Consider the following 15595-nt stretch of genomic DNA (forward strand, 5'->3'; position numbering starts at 1 on the left):
GTTTCATGTTGGCTTTGCCACTGGAATTTCAGTTAAACTTTTGAAGGGCTATCTTTTCTCCAGCCGTATAATGAATTCGTACCCGTTGCATTTTTCTCTCCTGTATTTTGCACTTTATGATGTTTTATAGCTGGATTTTGCTGCTGGAACGTTTAAAAAAAAACTTGTAAGGTTACCTTTTTCTACTTATTGTAATGAATTTGTGTACGTCGTTTTTTATGGATGTTTTGCATGGAGGTAGTTACTGAAACTGTTGATATTTTCCTACTTGTAACTTTTTAACTACTGTTATACTGTATGGCTGATATACTGAACCGAATAAAGCTTTTAAATAAATGAAATGTTATAGATTTAAACCGTGGAAACGCTCCAGAGCTGCTCTGCTATAGACAGTCATTATGGATCAACCGGTTTAAAATGGTAGTATCACTGGTCCATACTTTGTGCCAAAGTAACATTTTCTGAAATATAATGAAATTGGATAAAACCGGTTGCTAAGTTCACGTGACATACAAAATTAGAACAACTAACTGGGACAGCAAAAGATTCCTAAAGAAGGCGTTCTCCATTGACTGGAGCTGGGTGATGTCTGTTCACTCAATCTGTTGTTTTGCTTGTTTCTTTGAATAATTAAATGCTTTGTTGAGTGAAAAAAGTGTCACTTATTATGCATAGCGAATGACAGCTTGGGAAAAAATTGTGTTTTATACACTAAGGGGCAATGTTTTAAAAAATTATGATGGTTAATTCTATAGTTGTAATTTGTAATTCTTCCTTTACAAAACCTATATCATTATAGACTTGTGAATGGTAGAGTATGAATAGATTAGGTATTTAAACCAAATTAGTGCTATAGATGCTTGCTGAAAAATTTACTTTGGTGCATTAATTATTCTAGGTAGGATATGTTCTGTGTAGGCTGCCAGCGAAGAACCCATATTGAAACCTGCCCCACAGACTCTAGCAAAACGCAGAAAGGCATCAGGATTTTATCCTAAGGTATGTTTCATTCTGAATTGCTGTCTATCGTGCTTGGGGCCTACGTTTAACCTCTTGGCTGCTAGGCGTTTTCCCCCTCCTGTGCTGGGAATTACCATTTTGCTGTTTTCATGACGAGCTCAGCTCGTCATCAGCACATGACACCCGTGGGTGATGACGAGCTGAGCTCGTCATCAGCATCGAAAGGGTTAAGTATGCCCCTGTTTTATATGTACTGCCTTGTTGTTGATACCCCGTAGAAACATGCAGCTCTTTGCACACACTTGCAGCGTTTTTCCTCACTTCTACATTGCTTTTGAAATGCATTATATGGATTGAGGCAGGGTTTGCCTCATATGCTCCATGTGTAGACTGCCAATTAGGAGCACCTATAGGCACACAATAAAGACGTTCATGAATGTTATGAATTTTAAGTTGGTGGTTTAAAAGTGGTCAGTTCTTGTATATAGCCTTATTATCAGACCTAAATGCATGTTTCAAGAGACTTTTTTTCAAATCACTGTATGATTGAAAGGTTAGTTGCTTACATTTATGTTGCATTGTGTCCTGTGTAATTAAAACAAGTTCCATACTATAGAACATGTGAAATTGGTGCATATCTAGTGTTGTAGCTACCTTCTATGCTACTGTACAAACAGTTTGGGGTAACAGGATATGTAGCCAGGCACTAAAGTTTCTAGACACAAGTTCCCTCTGGTACATTTTGGACAACAGTGATATGTAAAAAGAGGAGCTTTTCTAATAAATTGCTGGTTATGCCGTTAATAAATACAAATTGATTTTTAGTCCATTAATTCATAGTGATAGTTTAAATGCCTTTTTGCAATCTTTATGATTTGTCCCTTGATTCAAAACTAAAAGATTCTCATACAATTTCTTTATTCAGAAAATCTTGTTTGGATGTTCTAAAGTAACTGCTATAGCTGAAACGATAACTTTGACATCATAACAAGATTTTTGTACTAAGAGAAATTGCAAGAGATTGCTGACAAAGATTATTGTGAAAAGATTGAATTGATCACTTGGATTAATGGACTAAACATCAATTTGAGGTTAATTTTATAGCCAGCAATTCAGTTGCTTGAGTATTTGAAGAAAACCTTATTTTTCATACATTTTTAGAATGGACCCAAAAATGAGCTCTTGTCTTTACTGTTTATACTTTTAAATTGTACTTGGTTGGGTGAATGATTTCTTTTCAGGTGAGAGTTGTACAGCTAACAATGACCTTTAAGTTTCAAGGACTTGGTGGGCTACATATAGAATATGTGATGTGTTGACAAAGTTGCCTAGGCTTTAGGTAATCAAATACATGTACTATAGTAGTTCATAAACAGCAAGTAGATATATTATTTAATTGAAAAAAAAGTGGAAGACAAAAAGAAAGACCGGAGGAAATGAGGATGAAAAAAGTGGTGGTCTCCTTTTATATGTACAATGGGTAGGATCACCTATTAAGCTGTGTGAATCTTCTGGTTCCCGCCTACTTCAGACTGTAAAGGGCGACATCAGCAGTCTAGCATAGAGTACTATTGTAACCCGCAAAATAAACGTTCTGCTACCTGGAGTGGGGAATTTGGGTGTTGAAATAGTAAAAATACAAGTACTAAAAACAATTGTGTAGGGAAGTGGAAGTAGCAACTGGTTGTAATGGTTTAGCATGGAGGTTAGGGGAAAGGTAATATTATGGGTTTGTCTTAATATCTCTGCAAAGAGGGCTGAAATAAAATCATGAAGGTGTCAGAAGGTAACCGTGAAAGTACATTTGGTTGGTGGAAAGATCTGACTTCTGTGAGTTTAATATTTCGAGTAGGAAGCAAAGTGAAATCATAGGGATTTGTTTGTTGGCGGCACTAGAAGACTGCAAAACCCAGGAAGAGGTACGAGAGTTGAGAAGGTTACCTCTTGGTGAGGAAGAAGACCAAATCCTAGGAGTAAGGACTGTGTAATATCCTGATCAATAGTGGATTACCTCTGGAGAAGAGTGTAGGTGGTGTCATTAGCATCAAGAGGGAGATAAAAAGAAGGGATACCCCAGAGTACAAGGCAAATGTTACGATGTAGAGATAAATGATGGTTATAAGGATATAGAATTATGGGCATGGATCCGGTCAGAGATTGTGACAGATGAATAGCATGGGTAAGAAGGTGCCAGTGACAACTTGTAAGTCATCAAATACCCATCCATATTGGTAATATTGACTCTGGGTTAAAGATAGTAAATACTTTTAATTTTATTGTATTGTTTTCTTCACCACACCCAATCTTCCATGAATACAGTTCTCTCTTTGGCAGGAGTGGGCCCCCAACCCTATTCACCACCATCCTACAGAAAATTCAGTATCTGCACACCTGTGACTGAACTCTTGTAGAAACCTTGCTGTCTAGTGATGCACCATTTATCATACACGCCTACCCCATTCGCTTTTAGCGCAACACAAGTTGCAATATGTGATGAATTGATTTTTCTGTCATTGTATGCATAAGTCGCAAATAGCTATTGATACTTGATCAAAGTATGTAAAGGCAAACCTCATAGAGTGCCTAGATGCTGGCATTCTTATCATAGCTGAATGCTTTTAGAATTGTTATCTTAGTGAGTTCATTATTTTTCTTCAGAGCAGCTGCTGTCATAATTTTCAAAAGGGGGTGGTCCATCACCATCCTCTTTTGTACCATCATAATTTTCAGTCAATCTGTTTATGAGCTCTTGTGTGTGTATTTTATGAGTAAGTGGATCATTAAGCTCACTTTGTTTTCGAAAGTGGTTCACAAATTGCAGACACCGAAAAAAAATTAACTGCCCCCACATTGTAGCAGTCTTAATATTCATGCATTGGTGTCAGCACATCAATTAATGGTGTTATGGGTCAGAAATTAATTTTGGTTGGTTCTATATTTGCCAAACCATTGCTTGCATATGGCCGCAGACCATGTGTAATGCTTATTTACTTGGATTTATTATTGTTATTATTATTATTTTTTTTTTTACTGTACTTGAGTTTTTATCCTGTTTCTTTATTTAAAATGTATTTAGTTTGTATTTCATTGCTTTTGTCATTATCTTGATTAATGTTTGTTAAGCTTGTAGTTGGCATTCGGTGCACTAATGACATCTTGATGCTGAAATGCGAAAACAGCCACCTAAGCACAACGAATACTTATGATCTTACTGCATAGCTATCATTTTATTGGCATCTCAAATATAATGGAAACTTCATATTGGTAAATGGCTCAGTGAGTCTTGCATGTTTCGTTTTTTGACGGTTTGAAACAAGGTATCTTCTTGTAGGGCTCGCCTTGATTCTTGGAGTTAAGTGTTTACTTACACCTTAAGTCTCCATTATGAATGCATTTGAAATCTTTTGTAAGAATGTAATCTGGCAATTAATTTTGGAAAAATAGGTCAATTTGCCACGAGATTGGAACTTTGATGGACTTTTGATCAGTTCTAAGTTCATTCTGAGAAGCAGTGCCTTTCTAAACAAGTTACCTTCGATTTTAAATCCACAGAGAGCTATTTTCTAACTAGGGCATTGTTTCACCTACAACCAAGTGTGGGTGAAAAATCTATCTTTACTTGTCTCTACAATGTAGAGGACTATACTGTGCAAATAATACCCACATTTATTAGAGTAATTTGAGCCAAAAAAATGTTTATGGGGTTTTCAAATTCTGCCCAGTTAGAGCAAAACTGGTGCTACTAGCTGGTGTGCTATAGACACGCATCCGTTTAGTTTTTTCTTTTGCTGGTTGTAGTTGGCGATAAAATACCCTTTGCCCTTTTACCAGCCCTAGAATGCATGTTTGAGGGCATGTCTGAAATTGTGCCCTCTCATTCATTCAAGATAACATAGCTTTTAACCTGCCTTAATGCCATGCTAAAAGGAATGACCTAGTTTTCTTCTGGTTGGTTTTGTTTAAACTTCCCAGTATTTTTGTTTTAACTTCCCAAGCTGTAATTGTCACAGGGGGTATTTTTTTTTTTTACTGGCTTCTCTCGCTAAGACTTTGCTGTACAACCTTTTGTGCCTGCATTTCAGTCATGCCCTATTGTGCGTAGTCTTATCGCCCAGTGTTCAGAGGACCGGAGCAAATATATAAAATTAAATTATATAGACCTGTGTTAACATGTATGTTTAAATGAAGACTTTTTTTTTTTTTACATTAACTTTAGTTGGCTACCGAACACCTCATTGTGTAGTAGATGAACTACAAGAATAGTATTTTGAGTGTTTTACACTTCCGTTCTGCAGTGTAGGCAAAACTTTCTGTTTAAGTTATTCTTGTACTCCCTTTGCTGTGTATACTATGTGGTTAGGAGGAGAAAGTATAATTCATATTTTCCTTTTTAATTATTTATGGAAAATACCTTTTCTTTCACCAATTCAAATAATATGATATTGTTACAACTTAAATATTGAAGCCGTGGACCAGGTGATACCTTTCAAAAAAGCAACTGAACAAAAATGTGTATAGTGCTAAGAATTATGTGTTAATCCCTTATATTGGCATGGTACAAATAGTATAAAAAACTGGCGTCAGTCTTCTTTTTCCCATAATTACCTTGAATCTCTAACTTGCAATATTTCATTAAATGGTGGCTCAGTCACATGTTTTACCTTGGGACAGTTGAGCATGGAGCTTTTCTGTGCTGAAAGATTATTATATACATTTTTAGAACTGTTACAATATAAAAGTAAAAAAGAAAATGAAGCATACCAATCCTAAGGAAAATGCCTTATTTGATGCTAAACAAAGGCGTGGAAGGAGAAATGAGAATTACATGGGACAGTCATGCACAGTAAGCAAACGTGAACAGTGCTTATCTTTTATTTTATGGCTGTATAAAATATGCAAATAAGGAAAATTCGCTGAAGCTGATTGATTTAAAATTATTCCATGGTAGTAGAAGGGGAGGCTATGGTTAACCTCATAGTGATATTGCTTGATTGTGACTTTAAGAATCAGCGTGCACGTGCGATGTTCCCAGTGCTTACAAGTTCTTGTTTACGCTTGACTTTGCCCGAGCGCCATATGTATATATTTGAAAGTGTTTACTTTGGATTTCCCCACAAGCGCTTCTACTGCGGTTAGCTAATTTCTCGTTGTTTCCTCAGTAACTTGTTGGGATCTGAGCTGGCAGCACATTGAGTGTTATGGGTCTGAACATTCGCAATAAAAGAAAATGGAGGCGTAACGTTTTCTTTTATTGCAAATCACGATGCTTCGTGTGTAGCCAACTCAGATTCCAACAGGTTACTAAGGAAGTAACTGGAAACGAGCTAACAGCAGTAGAAGTGCTCATGGGCGGGAAACCACCTTTATAACGCAGTCATTACATCGCAACTTCCTTTACATTGCATGTCATTGCAATGCAGCCATTACCACGAATGTCACTTCAATGCATGTCATTACATCGCAAGTCATTATAGCGCATACCATTACAACGCATAGAACCCTTACACCATCCAACACTTACTCTACTGTTACACTCACTGGAGTTAGAATAGTAATTTTTACCCCTACACTATCCAACACTTACCCTACTGTTGCACTCACTGAAGTTAGAATCGTAATTATTACCCCTGTACTATCCAACACTTACCTTAAATGCAATGTAATGGTATGCAATTGTAATGGTATGCGTTGTAAAGGTATAATGCAATGTAATGGAATGTGTTGTAAAAGTTTCTGAAAATGCGATGTAATGGCATGCTATGTAAAAGAATGCGTTGTAAATGATGTTGCGATGTAAAAACTGCGTTGTAAAGGCATGCATTGTAACGTCATACATTCCTCATGAGCAAATTGAAAGTAAACACTTTCAAATATATACATATGGTGCTTGGGCAAAGTAAGAGTACAAACAATAACTTACACGCACTGGGAACATCATACGTGCACACTAATTCCTAAAGTCACAATCGAGCAACACCACACCATCTTCCCCATTTTGACCAGAAACAAAACACAAGCACAAAAGACCAGGGTGAGGTTAGGAAAGTACTAAATCCTCAAACCTCTTAGGAAGTCTCCTAATGCGGGAACCCACACAGCTCATAGCCGTGTGAGAACTGGATGAACTAAGAAACTCAGAAATACTTCCCACATAATTTACACCCCTACCATCCCTGCCTGAAGCTGGTACTGGAAGCTGAAGCCACAGTGCCCAATCAGCACTCACAACACAATCCCTCTTTTTAGGCATATCAACTTGTTCAGGAGTCACCTTGACCAGTTGTCTTTTATTCCACCATCCTTTTCCTACTATCGGAACAGCCCCTTTGGAGACTCTTATTTATTTGCATTGGCACAGAAAATTGGTAAACTCCTTTCTTGGTTTTTATGGGACTTTTTAATCCCAACCCAATCACTAGGACACACTTCCAAGAAGGTCTCAAACACGTTTTCCATCACACCTCAATTTCATGTTAGACTGTTGCAATTAAACTTTAGAAGCAACCTCATCCCTAGGTGGTATTGTACAAGCACCCTTGCGCGTCCTCTCAGACAACCAAGATGGACATAAAAGTGTGTGGACCAGTCTACCCCTGAGCAATAAAATGAGACTACACCAGTGGTACAATGCGGGATATGTTGGGACTCCTAATCTTTTGATTCACAAAGAATTAAACATCCAACCCTGAAGATACAGCAGTTTGCACGCCTTCCTTAATGATTTTGTTGGCCTGTTCAACCAGTCCATTTGAAGAAGGGAATTATAAGGCAACCATAAGTTGCTTGATATCCATGCTGGTTAAAAATGTGCACGTGTTCAGGGGCAAAATGTGTACTGTTATCAGTGACCACAAGTTTGAGAGATCCTTCCAACACAAAAATCCTTTCTAAAAATGCATTTACTGACTCCGCATCGGGCAAACTCTCAAAAGCATGATACACCCACTTCGAGTAGTAGTCATTGAGTACAATGGTGTACTTCATGTTACATAAAAGACTAGAATATGGTCCAGAAAAATCCAATCCCAATTTCTTCGAAGCTTTCTCAGGAAAGGGCTTTGGTTGGAGGGGAATGTGCAAGCATTTCCAATGTTTATCAGATAACAAGCACTTTGGACATTTGTCAGTCATAGTTTTGACCTGGCTGTCGAGAGAAGGCCACCTGTAGTGCTGTTTAGTCTACATTCTAGTTTTGGTATAGCCAAGGTGCCCCTCACGAGCCTGAGATATAATAAATGTGTGCACGCCTGCAGGTGGCACAAATGTATTTCCCCTCAGGATAATGTTATTCTAAACTGATAATTCATCAGCAATTTGCACATAAATCCTCAAATCCTCTGCAAAATTTCTAGCTTCGGGCCTAATCACACAATGTATTCAGCAACCTTCTCTAAAATGTGGTCCTCAGACAAAGCTTTAGATCATATCGTTTCATCTACAAATGACTGATAGTCAGTAAGGGCATCAACAAGTGCAACAAACTCCACATCATCAAGGGCATCCTCCTCATCACAGTCCATAGGCATGCATGATAAACAATTTGCCCTAAAATTCTTACACCCAGGGAACCGACTAATGCAAAAGCAATACTTCTGAAGCTTTCAGCCCAGTCTGGTAAGTCGGAGGACATATTGGAGCGTAAACAATTAGAGAAGACATGCACCAAAGGTTTATGATCTGTGACCAACTCAAATCTTGTAATCCAAATGTACGTCTTAAACTTGTGCACAGCCCAAACACAAGCTATCGCCTCTCTCTCAATCGTGATGTACTGTTGCTCATAAGGTCCTAAGGCTCTGGAGGCAAATCCTGTAGTTCTATCGCCATTCGTAGCCTTTTGAGTGAGTATTGACCCCAAACCTTGAGCACTAGCATCCACCGTTATGACAGAGCAGTGCTTTTCACAAAAAGCCCAAATGGCAGGGATATTAACAGTCAACTCCTTTACCATTTCGAACACTTCATTCTGTTCATCCACCCAGACAAATATATGTCCCTTCCTGAGCAATAAACGTAGATGTTAAACACATTGAGCATATCCAGACACAAAGCGAGCATAATAATCTGCAAATCCCCAAAAATGAGCATAAAGAATCCTTGTCCACAGAGGCTTTAGCTTCCATAATGGCTTTAAAAAGAGACCTTTTCGGACTGATACCCATTGTAGAGATTTTATGACCCAAGTAGTCCAATTCATTCACTGCAAACTTGCCTTTTTCCATCGAAACAGTCATTCCTCTAGCCAACAAGATATTTAGAACTTAAAGATTTTGTTATGCTCTGCCAAATACTTGGCGTAAACAAGAATGTCATTGTGATACGCCTGCACACCAAAAAATCATGTGGGAAATGTATCACTTGTCCTGCATAACCTGGGTTAGCAATTCCTTGTGTTCAGTGTCCCAATAAAAAACCCTCATTCATGTGTAGAGATGGAATTGGCGGTATATCTTGCTTCGCCGCCTCTTAATCACGCGACAGCATCATCATGGGGTTAGTGCTCATGCTTCCTCCACCCGGAGGTGTACCCCTTGTTAGTGCAGTAGTAATCAGTGATATAGGGGTCATAAGTGGCTTTAAAAATACTCTTACAGCCAGGAGTCGATTTAATAAGTCTGGATTTGAGATATTGGTTAAAAAGCAAGGTGTGGCACGTTCTGCGATTTGATTATGGATCTCCCGCACTTCAAGAGTCCTTTAAAATGGTCGACATGTTTCAGTCCTTTTTGCCTCTGTAGGTCAGATGGGCTTTCTTCAGGACCAGGGTGAGTAAGTGATATGAGACTGTGGAAGTCTTAGTGTGTGTACCTCGAAAATGATTTACGCTCGAGGAGAAGTGGGAATAGATATGTTGATCAGTTTATTGGCAAGGTCCAGCGGTACCTGTGAACAGAAGATGGTGGGGGATGGAGTAAAGGGAACACAAACGTATAGAAAGGTATTAAGTCAACCAATCTTCCTATCGTTGCTGTCTGTTTGTTCGTATTAAAATATTTCAAATAATCAAAAATAGCAACTAGAAAATGGCAATACTTCATCACATGACCACTTGTCTCATCTCTTGGCAAAGATTCTCTCTCCCAGTTCTTAAAAGCTAGACAGTTTTAGTGTGTGCATAACATGACTGCGTATCATTATTGGCAAATTGTTCTATTAACACAAGATAATGGAGGATTGTTATGGTGTCTTGATTTATTAACGGCGTGAGCCTCTTCTATTCCAATGTGTCTCTAAGGCGGAGTTTTTTTGCCTTTTGTACGTGCCTCGCTTTACTAGGTGTTAAGGAAAGAAGAGAAGTGACTCGAGCGTATTTTTGAACCAATACGGACCTCATGGTGCTCTTCGTGTATGTTAACTGTAATGAGCCATGTCCGATTGTTCGCCCGCGACGGACAACTGCGGAGTGCTTAAATTATACTAGCTAAAATAATGGGTAGTTGGGTTATGTTGGTGAGTACTTAACCGAGTTTTATAATAGAATGCATTCGTGTCCGAACAGAGTGTTTTATAAGCGGCACGTGAGTGAGAAAATGATGCTCACACGTCTAATTTTCAATTGGATACATGTCCCAATCAGTGTGCATTCATACGTGGCATGTCTCTTGGATTAAAATATCGGCGTGGTGTTTAGTTACGTCATTGGGCGAGGCACCCATGAAAAGACTCTCACACATACCTTCCGTGGTTCTTATAAATACATCAACGGGCTGCCAGTGAGTCTTTAGGCCTACTAGATAAAGAACATGACTCCAGTTAGAAAGGTAAATTGTACGTTACGGTTTACTGTAGAATCGGCTCCGTGCTGTGACTTCTACCTTCGGCTCAGTGCCAACACGACTTATGCTGACTCTTCTGCTCTGGGCCTGGATTGTTCACTCTGTTTCTGGGTGTGTGTTTGTATGTTTGTGAGTGGTAATAAAAAGCGGAGCGAGACTATGAGTCAAAATATAGTCTGTTTTCTAAAAATTATTTATTAGGTGTAGCCCGATCTAAATGGTTGTAAACTCACGTTTAGATAGCATGGTTCTTTTAGGAACTGGGACGATGGGTATAATGTAAATAAATGAGTTCCCTTTAAATATCATAGACCGTGAACATTTCATGCAAGGATGTTGTACTGATGCATATATTGAGTCTTCTACCATCAAATTGGTTTGGTGACTGGATCCCCTTCCATCTGTCAATCATATGTGTTCTATTGTCATCATTTATGAATTATACTAGAAGTTGTTTCCGCTGGTTTGTCAGTAGTCCTCCCAGTGCTGGTTGTTGGTGTTCAATGGAGGAATTTTATTGTGATGTGGGCATCAAATGACTGACTCTTATTTAAGTCTGTAGGTAATTTTGATGTTGCAATATGTCGTTCCTTGATCGTTCAGTTATTCAGGCTCAGCAAGGGATATGATCATTCAACCCTAAGGTATCAGTTTTCAGTCTGTGTTCCCATCTTTGTTCCTTTTCAAAAAGGATTCTTTCTGCATTAGGAGATTTTTGTTGAAGGGGTTTCTAGAATTATCCACTGTAAATCATCCACTGTGTGTTTTGTTTCAATGTAGTGGTTGCTCATCTTGGTGGTGTTCCTCTTGCATTTAACGTTGCTCCTGTGTTCGCATATCCTCTGTTTTGCTTTGCGACACGTCATCCCTATGTAGCGCATATTGCACGGACAGGTGATCATATAGATGACATGTGTAGTGTTGCAATATGTGTGCCTTTTTATGGTCCACTTAAAGTCCGGTAGGAGTTGTATGACTTTAATTGCTTTAGTTAGATCACATACAGAACATGAACCACATGGATAGTGACCTGTAATCGGGGGATTGTTCCATAGTCTAGGAGTTTCTTCTCCACGTCTTTTAGGCGCAGGTCTAGTGTGTGCTAACATATCTGAAGTTGCGTGTTCTTTTGTTTCCAAATCTAGGTTTTGTCCAGTTTATGGAGGCGGAAGTCAGAATTCTCCAATTCTTATTGACTATCTTTTTTTACATTGTTTGAAGCTATATTGTACGTTATCACACAGTTCATTAGATCTTTCTCCCGTGTTATTTTTGTGGTGTCTAATAGGTTTTCTCTGTGTTGATTTCTCGCCCTCTTTTTGCATTTGTTAATGACTCTCTGGGTAATCTCGTTTTTTAGGTCTCGCCTGTCGATGCGCATGCGCATCGAGCAAGGCGAGAGTATTGGGACTTATCCGCTCTTTATCCACACTGCAAGGAATCGTGGCGATTCCTATCAGTGCCCGTGACTTTTAAGCTCAATGCGCATGCGCATTGAGCTTAAAAGCGCGTGCACGTCCGTCTTTGTTTACCCGCTCCGCCCCCTCCCCTTCCCGCCGTGTCGCATTTCTCCTCCCCCCTCCCCTCCGTCCGTCCGTCCGTCTTGTTTGTTTGTTTCGCCAGCTCTATATCGTCCGTTTCTTCTCTCGCATCCAACCCGCCGTGTATCAGTGTATTTTCATGATGTTGCTGTTAGAATTTTTATTTATTGCTTTGTTCCCATGCCACACTCTAATGCTTTCGTTCCTCATAATTTTGTTTTCTTTGTTTAATTTAACCCGCTCCGCCCCCTCCCCTTCCCGCCGTGTCGCATTTCTCCTCCCCCCTCCCCTCTCTTCCGTCCGTCCGTCTTGTTTTCTTTCTCTCCTGCCTCTTGTGTTTTTCTCCTTCACTGTTGCCTTTTCTCTCGCCAGCTCTATATCGTCCGTTTCTTCTCTCGCATCCAACCCGCCGTGTATCAGTGTATTTTCATGATGTTGCTGTTAGAATTTTTATTTATTGCTTTGTTCCCATGCCACACTCTAATGCTTTCGTTCCTCATAATTTTGTTTTCTTTGTTTAATTTAACCCGCTCCGCCCCCTCCCCTTCCCGCCGTGTCGCATTTCTCCTCCCCCCTCCCCTCTCTTCCGTCCGTCCGTCTTGTTTTCTTTCTCTCCTGCCTCTTGTGTTTTTCTCCTTCACTGTTGCCTTTTCTCTCGCCAGCTCTATATCGTCCGTTTCTTCTCTCGCATCCAACCCGCCGTGTATCAGTGTATTTTCATGATGTTGCTGTTAGAATTTTTATTTATTGCTTTGTTCCCATGCCACACTCTAATGCTTTCGTTACCTCATAATTTTGTTTTCTTTGATACACTGTTCCACTCTCTCTCGATTTTTCCCTTTACATCATCACCCTTAGTCTTTCTCTTCTTCTCCTCTCTTACCGTTTCCTCTCCTTCCCATGGTCTCATTTCCCTCTCTTGTACTTTTTTTCGTCCTCCTTCCGCTCACCTGCCCCAATCTCTGTAATCTCAATCTAAAAAGCGCTATTAAGCGGCCAGCATTGGCCTCTTCATAGTGCTCCTTCAAATTATCCGGTTATGCACCCCGCCTTCACTGTCTGCCACCCCCCACCTGAGGCCAATGCCAAAAGCTCTCCCAAGGGCGAGATCTACTGGCTTTGTCAATGCTTTTTGCATACAATGCTCTTCCAAGAGACACAGCTGTAGCATTTCACTGAGGTGAGTTTCCTGAACCCTTACATCACAACTCCAAGGAAAGGGTTACTGACAGACTGATCATAGACCTGAAGTCCGTGTGCTTTTCTTCCATAGCCATCTAGTCAGAAAAGCCGCCAGCAAACACAACATATAAAACTTGCTACCATATTAAACAGGAGTGGCAGCTGAATGAAAACGGCAGCTGACAGGCAAAAAGATGAAGGATATGACAGGTTGCAGCTATCCTTCAATGGGAAATGGGAGCTCCTTCAACGTTATGCAGTGTCAAATCCGCTTTCCAAAACACAAATGATAAAGACGGCAAGCTTCTCAGGATAAACGTGTTTTAATGCATTGCTGCCGGTTAGACATTACACTTAATACGGTCTCCACCCCTGCTTGATGGCACGAACAAGCAGAAAGTAATGAAAGTGCTCTTTAGAATGCATACACATTCAAAAGTAGAAAGTGAGCAAAGGAAATGTAGTCCTTTTCACCATTTTCAGTCGTGATAGAACGTGCTCTACCTGGGAACTGAGGCTCATCATCTGTAAAAGTCATTGTCTGCACTGTGGTCTATCTTGTAACACATTTACCCCTCCCCCAGTGGGAGTGCTTTGTCCCCAGTGCCACACCCTCCCTTCTCGAGAGAGGCCCAGGGACATTATTACTTTGTACTGAGGAGTGCAGTGTGCGAACCAATCACTCAAGGCTGCCTGACGGTTTTCAACTTCCTTACATTAGGCCTGTACAAATTTATGCCAGCCATTGTACCCTCAACCCCTCACTCACCCTCACTCTCACTCCTCACTCCCCCTCACCCTCACTCACCCTCAACCCCTCACCCTCACTCACCCTCAACCCCTCACCCTCACTCACCCTCAACCCCTCACCCTCAACCCCTCACTCACCCTCACCCTCACTCACCCTCAACCCCTCACCCTCACTCTCACTCACCCTCACTCACCCTCACTCTCACTCACCCTCACTCACCCTCACTCACCCTCAACCCCTCACTCACCCTCACTCTCACTCATCCTCAACCCCTCACCCTCACCCTCACTCACCCTCAACCCCTCACCCTCCCTCACCCTCACTCACCCTCACCCTCACTCACCCTCAACCCCTCACTCACCCTCACTCACCCTCACCCTCACTCACCCTCACCCTCACTCACCCTCAACCCCTCACTCACCCTCACTCACCCTCAACCCCTCAACATCAACCCCTCACCCTCACTCACCCTCACTCACCCTCACTCACCCTCACTCACCCTCACTCACCCTCACTCACCCTCACTCACCCTCACTCACCCTCACTCACCCTCACCCTCACCCTCAACCCCTCACCCTCACTCACCCTCACTCACCCTCAACCCCTCACCCTCACTCACCCTCACTCACCCTCAACCCCTCACCCTCACTCACCCTCACTCACCCTCAACCCCTCACCCTCACTCACCCTCACTCACCCTCAACCCCTCACTCACCCTCACTCACCCTCACTCACCCTCAACCCCTCACCCTCACTCACCCTCACTCACCCTCACTCACCCTCACTCACCCTCACTCACCCTCACTCACCCTCACTCACCCTCACTCACCCTCACTCACCCTCACTCACCCTCACTCACTCACCCTCACTCACCCTCACTCACTCACCCTCACTCACTCACCCTCACCCTCACCCACCCTCACTCTCACTCACTCTCACTCACTCTCACTCACTCTCACTCACCCTCACTCACCCTCACCCTCACTCACCCTCACTCTCACTCACTCTCACTCACCCTCACTCACCCTCACTCACCCTCACTCACCCTCACTCACCCTCACTCACCCTCACTCACCCTCACTCTCACTCACTCTCACTCACTCTCACTCACCCTCAACCCCTCACTCACCCTCAACCACCCTCACTCACCCTCACTCACCCTCACTCACCCTCACTCACCCTCACTCACCCTCACTCACCCTCACTCACCCTCACTCACCCTCACTCACCCTCACTCACCCTCACTCACCCTCACTCACCCTCACCCTCACCCTCAACCCCTCACTCACCCTCACCCTCAACCCCTCACTCACCCTCAACCCCTCACTCACCCTCAACCCCTCACCCACCCTCACTCACCCTCACTCACCCTCACTCACCCTCAC

General features: G+C 41.6%; 1 protein-coding gene across 4 annotated transcripts in view; it reads left to right on the forward strand.

The window, feature by feature from the left end:
- AKT2 (AKT serine/threonine kinase 2) overlaps positions 1-15595 on the forward strand; it is a 644724-nt gene that overhangs the window by 9388 nt on the left and 619741 nt on the right. For 2 of the 4 annotated variants that reach the window (XM_086938260.1, XM_086938262.1), the window contains one exon: positions 899-999. The exons of 1 other annotated variant lie outside the window; for it this stretch is intronic. The gene's annotated coding sequence lies outside the window, so the exon portion shown is untranslated. Of the gene's footprint in view, positions 1-898; positions 1029-15595 lie in introns of all 4 variants that reach the window. One more of the 4 variants, XM_086938261.1, reaches the window with a different exon arrangement.

Source organism: Lissotriton vulgaris, chromosome 9, assembly GCF_964263255.1.
Source record: "Lissotriton vulgaris chromosome 9, aLisVul1.2, whole genome shotgun sequence".
Classification (NCBI taxonomy): domain Eukaryota; kingdom Metazoa; phylum Chordata; class Amphibia; order Caudata; family Salamandridae; genus Lissotriton; species Lissotriton vulgaris.